The sequence below is a fragment of the Mauremys mutica genome, chromosome 9, assembly GCF_020497125.1.
Source record: "Mauremys mutica isolate MM-2020 ecotype Southern chromosome 9, ASM2049712v1, whole genome shotgun sequence".
Classification (NCBI taxonomy): domain Eukaryota; kingdom Metazoa; phylum Chordata; order Testudines; family Geoemydidae; genus Mauremys; species Mauremys mutica.
In genome coordinates this window covers 39,708,035-39,725,343 of record NC_059080.1, presented here as the reverse complement: position 1 = coordinate 39,725,343, position 17,309 = coordinate 39,708,035, and the positions used below count along the sequence as shown (strand labels likewise).

Here is a 17,309-nt window from a genome sequence, read left to right as displayed (position 1 = left end):
TGGGGGTATGAGAAGAACATAACTTTCCCAGGATTGCAGAGGTCCCTTCCCCTGGCACATAACCCCTTGTAACCATATACAAAATAAACATCCTACTATATACACTGCTAACCCCACATGGCAGGATTTCAAACTGTAGTGCTTTAGCCCAATACCTTAGTGCTCTCTGTAAGGCCAATGCTTCTAACATATGGATTTGTGCCTATAGGTGAGTAAATGTGATGTTGCTGGCTATTAGCTAGGCCCACACAGAGAAAACAGGATCTGCTACTCTAACTGTGGCCAGCTAGAGGAGACCATCTGCCTGTTAGGTGATCAAAGTCTTAGTGGGTTCTAGTCTCCACCCCCATCCAAACCCCTCTGAGTGGGCACCATCCCCAAGAAATCAGGTCCTTCTTCTTGTGTGTGTTGTACTGAGTGATTTCTTGCACGAGTCCAGAAGAGGAGGGGCAGGAAATTTTGCCACACACCGTGTTGACTTTTCCTTCAAATCATTAGCAGCTCCAAGTGCTGAAATATTTACAGATAATCACAAAATAACTAAAAAAAAATAGCAAATGGGGGTGGGGGGGAGGCATTTAAACTGGAAATGAAATGATATATTAATTGTGTGTTACCAGAAATAGGAAAGTAGTGTCATTAAGGCTTCCTTGTGATTGGGTGTGCTGTTACTGAGACCCTATGCCTGTAAATTAGACAACATTATCCTTTATTGGGATATGAATAACACTTACAACATCAGAATCAATAACTACTGTAATTAGTGCAAATCTCCTTAAAGAGACAGTGCAGTATTTTTTTCCTCTCTGATTCAGAGCTTGTTGGACATTCTGCAGCAGGATCAGCCATTCACACTGCAGTGCTGGACTTTAAAGTATACAGACAGCAGACTGCTGGCTGTTTGCCTGAAATGAGTGGGTGAGTTCTCAGTCTGATGTCTGCCCGACTCAGAAAACCAACAGCACAGAGGGGCACTAACTGGCCACCCCGTGGTTGGCAAGCACAGAGCTGACCTGTCAGCCTCACCTTTCAAGCTGAGTGAAGTGTGAAAGGCATAGCCAGCCTCAGCAGAGACAAGCCAGGTGAATTTTTAAAACCCTTTCAGTCTTAATCACATCGGGTGCTATTAGGAGCACAAGGAAAGGCTTTGTAAGAAAAAAAATCATTCTCTTGTCAGTTTCCTGACACTATTTTTTATTACGAGAGCACCAGCTAAAATCAGGGCTATTACTATCATTACTGTGCTAGTGGTTATACATTTGCATAGCAAGACATAGTCCCTGCCCCTAGAGCTTACAATATAAATAGACAAAGGGTGGGAGAGAGCCCAGAGACTAGCCCAAGGTCACACAGCGGGTGTGTGGCAAAGCCAGGAATAGAAGGCCAGGTTTTCGGAGTCCCTAGTCTCATTTGCCGTCCAATGGATTATGCTGCTTAAATCTAGCAGAGGAAGGTCTAACACAATCCAAAGGCTGGAAGCTGAATCTAGACAAATTCAAACTGGAAATAAGGTGTACATTTTTAACGGTGAGAGTAATTAACCACTGGAACAATTTACCAAGGGTCGTGGTGGATTCTCCATCAGTGGCAATTTTTAAATCAAACTTGGATGTTTTTCTAAAAGATCTGCTCTGGGAATTATTGTATGGCAGTTCTTTGGCCTGTGTTGTACAGAAGGTCAGACTAGATGATCACAATGGTCCCTTCTGGCCATGGAATCTATGAGTCTATGTTTCTTCTCCTTTCAAAGGTCCTACCACTGCCACCAACCACCTCCACTTCCTTCCCCTTCACCTCCCGCTCCCACATACACACTGACAATTTTTGTGGTTTACAATCAAGTTTTTGCCATCTAAATATATATATGTTTCTCTCCCCTGTTTCCACATGAAAGACCCACAGAAACAACAAAGGAAATTGACTGACTATAAGGGGAAACTCACAATGACGCTACACAAAGAGCTGTCAAACGCACAAAGTCTATCTAATCTAATCTATCTGTCTAGGCATTTATGCCACGCTCATCACCATGGTATCTGAGTGCCTGAGGTCATGCAGTGACTCAGTGTCAAAGCCATGAATAGAATCCAGGACTCCTGACTCCCAAATCCCTGCTCTAAGAAAGATGAGTGATGGATTTAAGATCCACAAAGCGCCACTTCCAGCTGAGCTGAGCTTAGCACAGCTTCTACGGGCTCAGACAGAGAGAGATCTCCAGCTCACCGGTGTGAGTGGCTGCAGAGACCATCCAGCCTAGTCACTGGGATGCCAAGTGGGAGACATCTCTAATTGCTTGAGGCCACCAGCTTGCAAACCCAATAGTTTAAGAAGCCTGCATCCTTCTTTGGAAATACAAAGATAAAGATTTATGGGGTCTGTCTCCTAGGGGGGTTGGGAAGCAATTGTGAAATCTGTGCACAGAGAGCATGCCTGAGTCACATCAGAGGGGGCAAGGGACGGAGAGGAGCTGCCAAAAGCAGGGGGTTACAAAGTGGCTAAAAATCTGATCCTGATATCCTTGCTTTGGTTCAGTAGCCCTTTAACCCACATGACAAGCCACTGGCTATTTGTACACCAAGGTATTATTCAGCATCAGAATTTGCCCCCATGGGATTACTCATGTGCTTATTGTGAAGTGGAGGACACGCCCAGGCAGGGGAATGAGAATCCCTCTCACATCCCTGAACGAGCTACCTGCACCTTAAGGCTAGCACACAGGGCTAAGCGCCCACTCACTCCAGCACCTCATGTGGGAGTTGCAGGGGTGGAGTGGGGTGGGGAATGAGTGCAGCCTTGCCTTGCCCCCATCCCAATGCACCATCCAGCACAGCTGAGCTCATATGGGGGTAATGGGCTGTTGGTAAAGTATGGCAACAAATTACTCCCCTCACACAAGGGCATGGAAGAAGCCAGGAGAGGCTGGTACGTCACTGAAGTAGCAAAGGGCAATGTGGTCCAGTTGGCAGGGCACCAGTCCATTAGTCAGGAGAGCTGTGGTCTATCCCTGGTGTGGCCATGGTGAAGTCATTTCACCTTCTCTGTTCCTGGGGTTCCTGTCCTGTCCTTTGCAGGACTTGTCTATTTAGGTTTCAGCCTCGTCAGGGCAGACACTATTTCTCACTATATATTTGTGCTGCACCAAGCACAATGGGGCCCAGTCCCTGCTCAGGCCACTAGATGAAACTGTAAATTGGCTCATTTCATTTTCTATCTACCGCCAATGTCCAAGCTTTGAGTGAAGTGTAAATAAATAAAATAAACAAAGGACATCCATTGTGCACAATAAATACAACTCTGCCAATGTTCATAATCTCAGGTGGGATTAATAGAAGAGGTAAAGGATTAAAAAAACATTATCTGTGTCACTTTTTGGCTAACAGAGAGGGCCGTGGGCTACTTTATTTGAGTTTGGGTGGTGGAAGCAGACCCAGTATTCATGGCATTTGTTGATGTTATGATGCTCTCTGATCTGTGCCATTAGCCATATTAATAAGGGGAAATGTTTCCACGTGAAAAAGGATTCCATCCACGTGGTAGAGATTGTGGTGATGCCGTTTTCACCAGTGAATAACATCTTTCCACGATGTTCCTTACCAGGGACAAATTGCAAATTTCCCCACAATTGCTCCTAGGGGAAAAATTCCCCACTTCCCATCATCAGTGGAGAAATCTCAGCTGTTTTGCAGCAAAAGCAGCTTATTGCCTGTGACAATTGTATTGGGGGAAGGGAGAAAGAGACACTGAAAAACTAAAATTCAAGACAAAACCAGAAAAAATGAAACCGGCTAAAAAGGGATTTTATAGTGACAGAATATTGTTACTCTATGACAGCTGTCCAGCAACTTATGTGAGAGCAAATTAGTAGCATTGCTAAAACTCACAATTATATTGTGACTCTCACAATATTTTATTTTTTTAAAAGCCTCAGTTCCTGGTGTCTTGTGTGTATGTGAGAATCTGATATTTTGTTAAAAAAAAGTTTCTAGACCTTACTGTTGCAGAGAAAAGCTTGAACATGTGTCCGTGAAAGACTCAGAAACCAGAAGGCAAATGAAAAAGAACTCATGTTGGATTATGTTTTGAAATCTCATGATTTTTGAAAGCCAATTTTGTGATTTTTGGGGGGCCTGGCTCAGGCTTTACAAACATGTGGAGTTGACAATACTGAGTTTGGTTGGTCTCTACATTTCCTAGAAGATGTGTGTTTGCCTCACAAAACCCACACTAAGCCCTGGTCTACACACAGCCCCTGGTCCGAACTAGGGTACGCGAATTCAGCTACGTGAATAACGTAGCTGAATTCGAACTACCCTAGTTCGAATGACTTACCGTCCAGACGCCGCAGAAGCGAACTCCACGGCTCCAAGGTTGACTCTGGCAACTCCTCCTGCCGCGGTGGAGTACCGGAGTCGACCGCGGCGCTTCCGGAGTTCGAACTATCGTGTCTAGATCAGACGCGATAGTTCGAACTCCGAGAAGTCGAACTCGCCGTGTCGACCCGGCGGGTAAGTATAGACGTGGCCTAAGGGATGCACGGCGAAGAACCTCATGGGACTGATCACCCCCTGGCCCCTCAAGCTTCTCCCTTCAGACAGGAAGTAGAACCTGTTGATGGGGCAGCACGGGCCTGCCAGTGCTGTAGCTGGCCTGCAGATGAATGAAGAATTTTGCCCTCTGGGCTGTCTTGCACAGCATTAGAGCCATGCACAGAAAGGAAAGGAGACAATGTGATTTTGTGCTTCTTTACAATGTGGTTAGGATTTTTCAGCACAGTTCTGAACTGGACCAAGGAGTTTTCTGCTCAGGGATCCTGCCTATGGAACTTCCTCCATGCGCAAGTCTGGAAGACTCCCTCAGTAGCTGCATCAAAGGCTGGCTTCCTAATCAGACCAGTTTGGCTTTGACCATGATGGGCTCCCACTCTCATGGGTAAATTTACTTCTCTTTGCCATCCCCTCCTTTTCTCAGGCAGAGTGTTCAGCCTGTCTGGGGCCACTGGACCTATATATAGGAAAAGACTGTGCCTAGCCCTGAAGGGGACATAAGCACAAGTAGTTTCTCCCCAGATTCCTCAGGATAACTATGAAAAATAACAATCTTTGTTCCAAGTGCTCAAGATTCAAGAAGCCTGGCACAGGGCTCCAGAAACAGGCTGGGGCAAGATCAGGATCATGTCCCACTCCCAAATGGCTGGCAGAGCTGTACCAGCACAGGTGGAATGCAGGCTGCACCTTGTGAAAGGTTGTACCAGCTGGTGCTACTCTTTGAATTTCTCTTCCAGCCCCACACACCTGGTGGTGCATGCAGCTATGAAACTGGGATGTCCTTTTTCTGCACTTGCACCTTTACATTTATAAGGACCTGCCTCTGTTCAGAGACAGCTGCTATTTTGTTCTTGGAGTTTCTGCAGCCTGTTGCAGAGGAGAATGCACATGCTGCGCTCTCTCTCTCTCTCTCTCTCATGGATGTTGTGTATTTGGTTGTCATGGTTTTTGTTGCTATGGCAACTGAGTTAGATTATTATGGGTTAGCTCAGCCAGCTTCAGCCGGCTGGGTGAGTTCTCTGAGTCTGTAAATAAAATGGTGGTTTTGTTAGCTGTCTGCTGTCTGGCCTCAAGTGATTTCTTCCTAAACCGGCTGCCCCCAAGGATATAACAAGTGGCGACGAGGGTGAGATTCCGGTGCTGCTCCAGTAACAGAAGGAAGTAGAAGTCAAGGTAAAGAACAAACAAACAAAAAAGCTGCTTGTTTGCACTGACTGTGAAAGTGAAACTAAAATCATGGCTACTCTGACCAGGCCACTGGAACCTTTTGACGAGAATATAGAGCAATGGCATGTGTATACTGAGCGTTTTGAGCTTTTTTTTATTGCAAATGACATTACAGAAGCGAAAAAGGTGCCAATATTCTTAAGTGTTGTAGGGGCTAAAACCTACTCCCTGCTACGCAGCTTACTACACCCTGTTAAGCCAGCAACTAAATCTTACAGTGACATTGTGGAAATCCTGGGGTCCCATTTTTCCCCAAAACCACTGGTAATTGCTGAAAGATATAGGTTCCACAAAAGAGACCAAAAGGAAGATGAAACAGTTGTACAATTTGTAGCCATTTAAAAAAAACTAGCAGAACACTGTGAATTTAAAGAGATGTTAAATGATGCCCTGCGTGACAGGTTAGTCACCTGTGGCCTCTACAGTGAAGCTATACGGAAGCGCCTACTGACAGAGGCTCAGCTTACCTTACAGAAGGCTGTTGATATTGCTGTCTCCATGGAACTGGCTACAAGGGAGGCGCAATACATCGGTGCATCCCCTAGGGTGAAAAAAGTGTCACAAGAACTGAGCCACAAAACGGTGCAGAGTCAAGAATGTTACCGCTGTGGTAAGCCGGGTCACCAGGCATCGGAATGCTGGTGTAAGGACCTGGTGTGTCGACACTGTGGCAAAAAGGGACACATTGAGTGTGCCTGTAAACAAAAGAAAAGGAGGCCTGTGGTCTGGCCGACAAAAAGAGGAACCTTGCATACCCTAGAGCAGACCCAGGATGATCAAGGTGACACCTCAGCGCAAGAGAAAATGCCACTGCATGTTTTGTCTTTGGCAGTGGGCTCACATGAATACTGGGTAACCCCGTTATTGGATGGCAAACGTATACGCATGGAACTGGACACCGGTGCAGCCGTCTCACTGATCTCCGAGACTGTGTATAAAGAAAAGCTACAGCATCTTCCTCTTAAGGCAACAAAAACAGTTCTGAAGACGTATACGGGAGAAGCTGTGCCTATGCTGGGCACTATTGATGTTGAGGTGGAGCTCAATGGACAGGTGGCTAAATTGCCACTGTTTGTGGTGAGAGGTAACTACCCAGCCTTAATGGGTAGGTCTTGGCTTGGGAAGATTCAACTGAACTGGGCAGAAGTGCACCGGATGACTAAAGAAGAAACCAGTCTAACCCCTATACTAAGGAAACATGCTGCTGTTTTTGGAGATGATTTGGGAAGTATGAAGGGAATCACTGTGACATTGAACATTAAACCTGACAGTCCACCAAAATATCTGAAAGCCCGAACTGTGCCATATGCCAAGTTGAAGCAGACCTGGAGCGCCTGGTCACCAATGGAGTCCTAATACCAGTTACCCATAGCTCATGGGCCACTCCTATCGTTCCAATAGTGAAGAAAGATGGCTCTCTCCGGATTTGCGGTGATTTTAAAGTCACTGTCAACCCAGTGTTGTGTGCAGAGCAATACCCGCTTCCCCGCATCGATGACCTCTTCGCAGGCCTGGCTGGGGGACAAAAGTTCAGTAAGATTGATCTGAGTCAAGCATATTTACAGATGCATGTCGATGAACAGTCCCAAGACCTGTTGACTATTGTGACTCATAAGGGGCTTTATCAATACTGTCGCCTACCCTTCGGAATAACATCAGCTCCCGCCCTGTTCCAGAGAGCTATGGACCAGATCTTGTGTGGCTTGTCAGGAGTTCAGTGCTATCTGGATGATATCCTGGTCACTGGAAGAAATGAAGAGGATCACTTAAAGAATTTAGAGGCTACCCTACAAAGATTGGAAGAGTATGGCCTACGAGTTCGCAAAGACAAGTGTGAATTCTTCAAGCCCTCTGTTGAATATTTGGGACACATCATCGATTCTGCAGGTCTTCATAAGGCCCCTGCAAAAGTTAAAGCTATTGTGGAGGCTCCCCCACCACGAAATGTAAGCCAGCTGCGCTCGTTTCTAGGACTACTGAACTATTATGGAAAGTTCATCTCACAGTTAGCCACACTGCTAAAACCACTTCACGAGCTCCTTGGGCAGAACAAGGCCTGGAAGTGCACTGAAGCCTGTGATGTTGCATTTAATAAAGCTAAGGATGCATTGTTAAATTCTGAAGTTCTAACGCACTTTGATCCATCCTTACCCCTGCAATTGGCCTGCGATGCTTCCCCTTATGGAGTGGGAGCAGTCGTGTCACACATTATGCCTTCGGGAGAAGAGAGACCTATTGCTTTTGCTTCACGCACTCTAAGCAAAGCAGAAACTAACTACGCCCAAATCGAACGTGAGACATTAGGAATTGTTTTTGGAATTCGGAAGTTTCATCGGTACCTGTTTGGGCGAAAGTTTACTCTTCTTACAGACCATCGACCTCTGACGTCAATTTTTGGACCCTACACAGGCATTCCCCCATTAGCTGCTAGTCGTATGCAACGTTGGGCATTGTTACTTTCAGCACACACATATGAAATCAAATATCGGAAATCCACTCTGCACGGCAATGCAGATGGCCTCTCAAGGTTGCCTTTGCCGGTCAAACATCAAGATAGTGCCCAAAAGGAAATCTTCTACTTTGAACAGGTAGAGAATACACCCATCACTGCTACTCAGATAAAGAAGGCAACTCGCGTTGACCCAGTATTGTCCCAAGTTATGGACCTGGTGATGCATGGAAAATCTCGACAAACCTCTCCGGTCTCATCCGACCTTGTTCCCTACATGTCCAAGCGGACGGAGTTATCGGTCCAATCTGGTTGTTTGTTGTGGGGGAGACGTGTCATTATTCCACCACCACTGAGATCACAGATGTTAGAACAGCTACATTCCGGTCACTGTGGAATAGTGCGCATGAAGGAAATTGCACGAAGCTATTTTTGGTGGCCTGGATTGGACAGCGCTATTGAAGAGAAGGCAAAAGCTTGTATGTTATGTCAGGGTGTGAGGAATGCACCCCAGTGGGCACCCCTACACCCATGGGACTGGCCTGAAAACCCGTGGCAACGTATTCACGTTGACTTTGCTGGCCCCCTTGAAGGAAGCATGTTCTTGGTGGCAATAGATGCCCATTCTAAATGGCCAGAAGTCTCTATAATGCAGTCCACTTCTGCAGAGAGTACTATCCAAAAACTACGAGGACTCTTTAGTCGTTTTGGTCTGCCAGAACAACTTGTGAGCGACAACGGACCGCAGTTCGTTTCTCAGGAGTTTCAAAATTTTATGAAGGCAAATGGGATACACCACATCACGTCAGCACCATATCATCCGTCCACCAACAGATTAGCTGAAAGATTTGTGCAGACAATGAAAAACGCTTTGAAATCAGCAAGGGGACAACACTCCATTCAAAAGCGTCTGGATACCTTCTTACTTTCCTACAGAAACACACCTCATGCTACGACCCAGGCATCCCCAGCCTTTCTAATGTTGGGACGACAGCTGCGCACTTGCTTTGATCTGCTGAAACCTTCTGAACCCCGACAAATTGTGCAACATCAGCAGCAATATCAAGTCATCAGACGGGCACCCAGAGCAAAAGACCGAACCTTTAGCCCGGGACAGCCAGTTTTGGCTCGGAATTATACTTCCAGAGCTAAATGGGTCCCGGCCACAGTCATCACTCAAACAGGACCTGTTTCCTACACAGTCCGGACTGCAGAGAATCTTACCTGGCGGCGACATGTAGATCAGCTGTTGCCAGGTCATGCCAGTCCTCAGGACCCATCTGCAGTTGAGGGGTCTGACTTCACCTCTTCTGGTGAGGCACCGAATCACAAGTCACCTGTTCCTAACTGTTCTCCTCCATTACTGCTGGCGGCTGAGATACCCCTTTGCCCAGCACGAGCTGATACCACCTCCTCACCCGTTCGTGCTGCGGACCCTGAACCCCTAGTGCTTTTGGGTGCAATAACACCAGAAGTTCGCCGTAATCCACCTAGAGATAGAAGGCCTCCTCATCGGCTGGATCTTTAGCTAGGGCGAACCCACGGTTATGGGGCAAAATAATCTCCAGGGTTTAGCCGGGAATGGAGGCAGTCTACCCTCCTTCTCTAGTCTAGTGTGTGTTTTATTTAGGAGATGTTCTTATTAGGGGGGGAGGAATATGTTGTGTATTTGGTTGTCATGGTTTTTGTTGCTATGGCAACTGAGTTAGATTATTATGGGTTAGCTCAGCCAGCTTCAGCCGGCTGAGTGAGTTCTCTGAGTCTGTAAATAAAATGGTGGCTTTGTTAGCTGTCTGCTCTCAAGTGATTTCTTCCTAAACCGGCTGCCCCCAAGGATATAACAATGGAGACTTTACTTTGGTTCTTTCTCATCATTGTTTTCCATAATTGTACATAACCGTTATGTTAGATGGATGGTATATGCTTTGTTCTTTATGTGTGGAAACAGAAAAATTCCCCTGAGCCATTCTGACTGTATGCGGACAGGTACTGGTATGTTAGAGACAATATCCCACAGGTAACCATAGATTACAGAGCATGGCTCACATTCAGCACTATATTATGAATGAATGAAGTGTCACTAGTGCTGATCTCCATTAGGGTCCAATGACCATAACATTCACCACTATTACACAACCTAGCTGGAAAGGTCATAAGCTGAGCGCATCTTGTAACCAAGAAATGCTATACTACAGCCTAATAATGGGCACCATGGAGTCTCTCTTTGCTTTTATAATATGGGATGGCTGTAATAAAGGGGATTGTTAATTAATGCCATTTACCTGTATCATGGTGGTGCCTAGCAGCCCCAATCCAGATCGGGGCTCCCTCGTGCTAGGTGCAGGAAAAACATTTATTAAAAGACAGGTCCCTGCCCCACAGACAAACCAGCAGTAACAGACAAACACAGGGTTAGTTCAGAAATGCTTGACATGGCCCCCCAAAAGTGTTATGGCTTAGCATTTGGGGCACAGGTGCCTGAGAATCAGAAGGAGTTATTATTGGTTGTGGAGCAGGGATAGCTGACCATGTGCCAGGAAAGCAGAAGCAAAGTGTTTTGGGAACTGATTTTATCTGGTGTCTCTCTGATTTGTGGTGACGTTTAGAAGCAATGAGTTCGGCTGGGTCACTTAAGCACCTGCTTAAACCTTGCCAACACAATCAAACTTTAAATACACATTAAACATCCCCAACCCCTTTTCACCTGTTTTTATTCCCTCTGCATTTGTGTGACTCACAGCCGACCTCGCCATCATCCCTCCAGCCTATCGCAAAGCACACAGTGAGCTTGTCCTACCAGCGCAACAGCCAGAAACATCAAACATTTACAGAGGTTGATATCAAAGCACTCCCTCCAGCATTCCTGTCAGAGTCTGCCCCTGTTCCTAGCAGGCCAGGCCTTACCCCACTCTACACTGGTCTGGGCATGGGGCAAAAAATACTCGGGAATCAGCAGATGGGGGCTAGATTGCAGGTTTAAGGCACTGCCCCACATTGTCAGGTGGAGGATGAAAAGGCCCAGGGCAGGGACACGGGGTAGGGGAGAAAGGAAAATGGCCCCATTCTTGCCTTGCTGTGATGTCTTGGCTTTGGGTGGTAGGAGTGAGTGTGGTGTTGCCTTCAAGTGGCTGGCGGCAGAGATAAGATAAGGGACTTACTACTGCAGCTACCTAAGGAAATTCTCTTTTAGCTCAAGTGCCCTTGAGCTAAAGGAGAATTTCCTTAGGTAGCTTCAGTAGTAAGTCCCTTATCCTGTTTCTCCAAAGTTCCAGGAGTTTGGAAGCAGTGTCAATCATGGCAGCTCACTGGGGATCTAAATTGTTGATGGACACTTCCTAGTACACCCCGTGGGCTTATATGGGGTAAAAAGGCCAATCGGGAACCTCCAAGGGAGTCACTTGGGCAGGACCTTTCATAGTGTATGTCTGCTGCAGTTTGCAGCATCTGAGGAGTGGCAGGGTTATAGCTACTGCGGTGTGGCAGTGTCTATTGTCTGGTGGCTCTGCTGACCTGCGTTTGAGTCCTGCTGATTCTTATTGGGATAGGGGATGGAATATCTCCTTGCACCCACTCCCATCTATTCACACCTCTGTCAGACTAAGCACAATGTAGCCCTGAGTGATGAAGCTAATGATGAGTTCCAACTGGTGCTGTTCTACTCTCTTAACAGCATGGCTTTTGGCCAGTAGCCAATCAGATTGCTCAATTTGCACAATTCATTTAATAAGGAGGAATATTAGGGATGGAATGGGAAATGGAAAGTTAGAGTGAGCTGTTTCCAAGATACAGCGGAGTACTGCGTGGGGTTTGAGGCAGTAATTAGGACTCACATAACAAAACAGCATCTTCTGTATATAATCATGCCATGTTTTTGCTGCAGTCCTCTCTGGTCTCACAAGCCAAGAGAGGCTTGGGCTAGCTGGGTACTCATACAGAAGAAGATTTCTGTGGAAAACCTGAGCCTACATGCATTGAACCAATTGCTCAGCACGGAGCCAGGAGGCACTTTGCTGCTGGCTGCGCCACCTTTGAGCTGAGACATAAAACTGACCACTCGTACTCATTAATATCCCCTTGCACTCTTTCCAAGCGTACAGGTGTTAACCTTGTTGTGATGGCCAAATTCCAACAAGCTGTTGACCTAAATTTCCCCTGCAGATTTGAATGGATACAGTATTTTTCATTTCCTGCCCTCAACTGTTGCATAGTGTTGCTATGCACTATTGAACAGCTGCTGTGTTTCACCCCAGAGAGGGTAGCATTGCAATTGTGGGTGAAGTGAGCCCTATATCAATTTGCAAGGCGCTGCTGTGGGATCCTTCAGAAGGTGAGGTGCCATGCTGGTATAAATGTAACAATTATTATTTTGTGAATGTTCCAGGGAAAGCCGGAAACTAGAGAATGCCATCCGTGAGGCGCAGTGGATTACTGAGGCTATCCCCTGGGCATTTTTAATGGATTAGTGGGGATTAAAGTGGGATATTGTGACTATCCCATGGAAATTTGGAAGTTAGAGAGAACAATCAATTGGCTGCAATAGACTACAAAAGCCATCCCATGGGTATTGAAGGATTATAGAGGAAGCTAGATCGAGGTTGATTTTAAAAGATGGTGGTAGGCAAGTACCTGAGCTGAATAAGGTATCAATTGTGCAGGCTTAAAACAGAGAATGAAAAGCAGCAGAAAGCAAATTAACTCTGGGGAATTCCTTTGCAAGCCCCCAGGTCATCCAGGCACTCATTCAGCAAGGTACCTAAGCACATGCCTCATTGTAAGCATGCCATCCCATTGACTTCACTGGGACTATTAACATGCTTAAAGTTAGGCATGTGCCTAAGTACCTTAGGCCAGGTTTACAAAGGTATTTGGGCACCTAACGATGTGGCGAGGCACCTAACAGGATTTTCAAAAGGGCCTAAGCAGTTTACACACCTAACTTCCATTGAAGGTCATGCTGTGTATACTGAGAAAGATTGTTGTCCCTCAGATTTGCAGTAAGGTCCCAGGGCTCAGCTATAAACTCCCTCTTCACCCTCCATGCAGGTAAAATACAGGCAAATATACCACTGGTCTAGTACATTTTCTAGGGCTTGATTAACTTATAAGCATTACGGGAGTATGTCCTTCCAGCATCCAGAGGCCTGGAGAAGTTTCCCTTTGGATCACAGGATGCTGTTGATCAACTGGATCACTATCGTCCATCTGTTATGTAATGCACCTTTGCTGTGCTCTTTGTGTGTCACTGGCTGAGCCCAGGAGGCATTGGGCGTCAGATTTCCAGCACAGCTCAGCTCTCATTTCAGCACCTAAATAAGGGCCAGATTTTCAAAAGAGCTCAGCCCACTGGGCGCAAGAAGCTAGTTGCCTAAATGGGAGTTGATATTTTCTGTCAATCTGGCCCAGTGATGAGCTGCTAAAATCTTAACAACCGGTTCCCTATAAAAAGTTCTGATTTAAGGGATGTGCCACAGTATGTATTTTTTGAACCAATAGGGTTACCATACGTCCGTATTTTCCCAGGAGCAGCGATTTAAGAACCAAAAAGCCTGACATCTCCGGGAAAATACAGATGTATGTTAACCCTACCTAAAGTTCTTTTTTAAAAAGATGGGCCTGAACTAGAAATGAGCTCTGTTTCACGTGTGGGTCCCCGCCACTCCCTTGGGGTGTGCTAAGGTGACCAGATGTCCCAATTTTATAGGGACAGTCTTGATTTTGGGGTCTTTTTCTTATATAGGCTCCCATTACCTCCCACCTCCTGTCCCGATTTTTCACACTTGCTGTCTGGTCACCCTAGGGTGTGCACATGTGTGGGTGCCAGCTGCTCCCTGCCCCCCTCATTGAAGCAGGTATGCTGGGTTATTGCCCTGAAAACTGCAGAGCACCAGTGGACATGGGGCTGGCTGCAGACAGGGGCGTGGGACAGGGCTAGCTGGAGGCAGGGGGTGTGACACAGGCTGGCTGCAACAGGAGCTGGCTGTGGGCAGGGGGTGGGAAGAGCGGCTGGGAGCAGCCCAAGCAGCAGGACGCAGCCCAGGTCCAGCAGAGCAGCTGGGAACCCACCACATAGCAGCAGGAGCCCCACGGCCAGAGGTCCAAGGAGCAGCAGCAGCAACAGGGCCAGGAGGCAGCCCACATGGCTCCCGCAGAGCAGCGCCCCCTGGTGGCCGGGAGGAGGAATTACAGGCTTCCCGACTGGAGCCCATCAAAGCTTCTCTCACAGGGAATCCAGTTTACAAGCGGTTCTAAAACCGCTTCTAAATTTAACAACCGGTTCATGCGAACCGGTGCGAACCGGCTCCAGCTCACCCCTGATCTGGCCCCAGCTGTGGGTGCTGAGCTGAGTTCCTTTGGAAACCTGTCCCACTTTTCCTATGGGCGACTCTGCAGTGCTCCCAAGGCGGGGCAGAACAGTAAACATTTCACAAGGGCAGCTTTCTCGCCATGCTGTTCCCTCCTCCTTTGTGTCAAATTCATCCATCACAATACAGGGGACTGTGTGACTCCTTGGACAGATGAAGATGGCAGATGCTGGCACAACAACCCAAACCCAGATGATGGGATAAGGGAAAGAAGACGACAACAGGGAACTATGTTACACCGCCTGCCCCACATCCACCTCAGGTCAGCATGGGGAAGACAGCAATGGGAGCAGCCTTGAACCTGGGTCTCCATCATGGATTTGCAACTCATCTCGCAGTTGAATGCTGGGTTTATTTTCAGGCTCCTGTGTCCCTTATAATAACTATTTATACAACTGCAGTGCCTAGCTATCCAGAAGGAGAGAATGTCACCAATTGGCAAGGTGGCAGCTGCATTCACCAGCTGAAACAAGGTTTAGATTTAGAAATCTTCAACTTAAAGACCAAACAGTGAATGTTCCACTCCAATGTTATTTCCATCTTCCCACGTGGGTGTGAAAGCTGGAAAGCCAGTCAAGGTACAGACGGACGTCTAAGTGTCTTCAAAAGCAAACGCCTCAGAAAAATACCAGGTATTAGATGGAATCTAACAAATGCTAAGAGTCATCAGAGAGTTCCAGAACCCCATTCTCTCCAAAGTTATTCAGAAAAGAAGGTGGAAATGTCTGGGACACATGTTAAGAATGAAGCCAGAGCATGCGCCATGACAGGCGTGCCATTGGACAGCTGGAGGGACACACAAAAGCAGCTGAGCAAAAGAATCCCTCTGTTGAATGGTACCCAGAGAGGGAAAACTTAAGGGACTTAACATAGAGGACATGCAAACAGCAGCCCAGGATGCACAGGTATGGTAGGGCTTTGCATGTGCCCTAAGTGACATCTGACCACATAGGAAGGATGCAGAGTGGTTAGATCAGAGCCTTATGGTGCTAGGTGCTGTACAAACATATGAGGCAGTCCCTGACCTCAAGAATTTACAGTTTAAATAGACAAGACAGATCATGGGTGAGAGGAAGGCAGGATTACTGTCCCTACACACAGGGAACATAAGCATAAGGAGATTCAAGCCCTGATCCAACCTATTGAAATCAATCAGGCCCTCTGTGACTTGTCCATAGTCACACAAGAAGTCTGGGGCAACAGGAGAAAGTGAAACCCACAAGACCATCCTTCCTCTGTCTGGCAGGGCTTTTGTGGATTTCACTACCCCGCTGGCTCACAAGAATGAAACTGAAGGATGAGGGAAATGTGTCTAACGAAAAGCACATGTACTCATGTGACATGCATGCCCAAGTCTGCAAAGCAAACCAAGGCTGATGCGTCTACTATGTCCTACTACCTACAACCCTGACTATGTCCTACTAACATATTTTCATGCAAGCATGTCAAATCATTCCTTGATGTTTAATCCAACATAAAAAGTATCTCTTTTTTAAAAAATTCACTGAGAAACTTTAAGATCATTTAGTGCTGGATGAAGAGCCCTAGAGACTGAATTAATCTATTTAGCCACAGAATGGACAGTAGCTGTGAACGCTGTCCCCATATTGCCCCATCGACATGCCTTAGTCTTATGATTACCTTTAAAGGTCATAGAGGAAGTAGGTCTATGTGATTGATTCATTCCTTAACTTATTTCCTCATACTGTCAACAAAGGAGCCAATCGATACCAAATATGAGGGGTCCTGATATCAACCAGCAACTAATCAATTAACAGTTGTCATTCACTATAGATCAGGGCTGAATTTGAACCCAGGACCTATTGGTAGGAAAACATTTGTACATATTACCAAGCCCTGAGTCATCCAATCCCTTCATGCAAAGTGAGCTGAACCAAATTAATTTAAATAGGTTAATACAAACACTTTGGTTGATATCAAATCCATTACCCCATTACGAAACACTGCAAATATTTGTAACAAGAAAATCTGTTGACTTGTCATATTTATCAAAGGGGCAATGGGAAGGTATTTTTCCTTTTTTAAATTTTTAATGAAGAAATCATACTTCCTATTCATCGTTCACTCACTCTTCTGTTTTACAGGATACCACTAGCTCCAGCTCCATTTCAATCCAGCACACGCAGCACAGAACAGTAGCACAACTTGACGGCTGAGAACATGCCAGTTTTCTACAAATATAGACATCGGGGTCTGGATTTTCAGGATCTGGCTAGTAATTTGGGGGGGCTCCAATTCTGGCGTTTGCCAAACTGAGATACCATCAAGAGGGCTGATTTTCAGAAAGTGCTAAACCCCAACCCCTGAAAGTCAGCGTAAGCCAATGGGCCAACTCACTGTCAGATAAAGCGCCCAACAGTGGCAGAATTTCAGTTCCTTTCTTCAGGGTTTTGATTATTTAACACTCGAAACTCAGCTAAATCATCCATGGATTCTATAGCTCCTTCCTGAAACCCACACCTGCTCTCTACAGGTATTTCCTACCAGACTGTCTACCTGATTGAGAGAGGGGACCCTTCGCAGGTCCTTCCACTAACCCTGCATTTTCCTTCTAACTGAGCAGGCTCCCCCTTATACAGGACCGGCTCTACAGTTTTCGCCGCCCCAAGCAGCGCACTGAATTGCTGCCAGGCGGCGGGGGCAGTCTGTGTGCCCTTAGGGCTGCAGGCGCGTTTCCGGGGTGGCAATTCGGCGGCAGCTTCTGTT

The 17,309-nt window shown here is 46.6% G+C and overlaps 1 protein-coding gene across 1 annotated transcript in view; it reads right to left on the bottom strand.

Moving 5' to 3' along the window:
- GABRQ (gamma-aminobutyric acid type A receptor subunit theta) overlaps positions 1 to 17,309 on the bottom strand; it is a 101,887-nt gene that overhangs the window by 62,452 nt on the left and 22,126 nt on the right. The gene's annotated exons all lie outside the window — the stretch shown is intronic.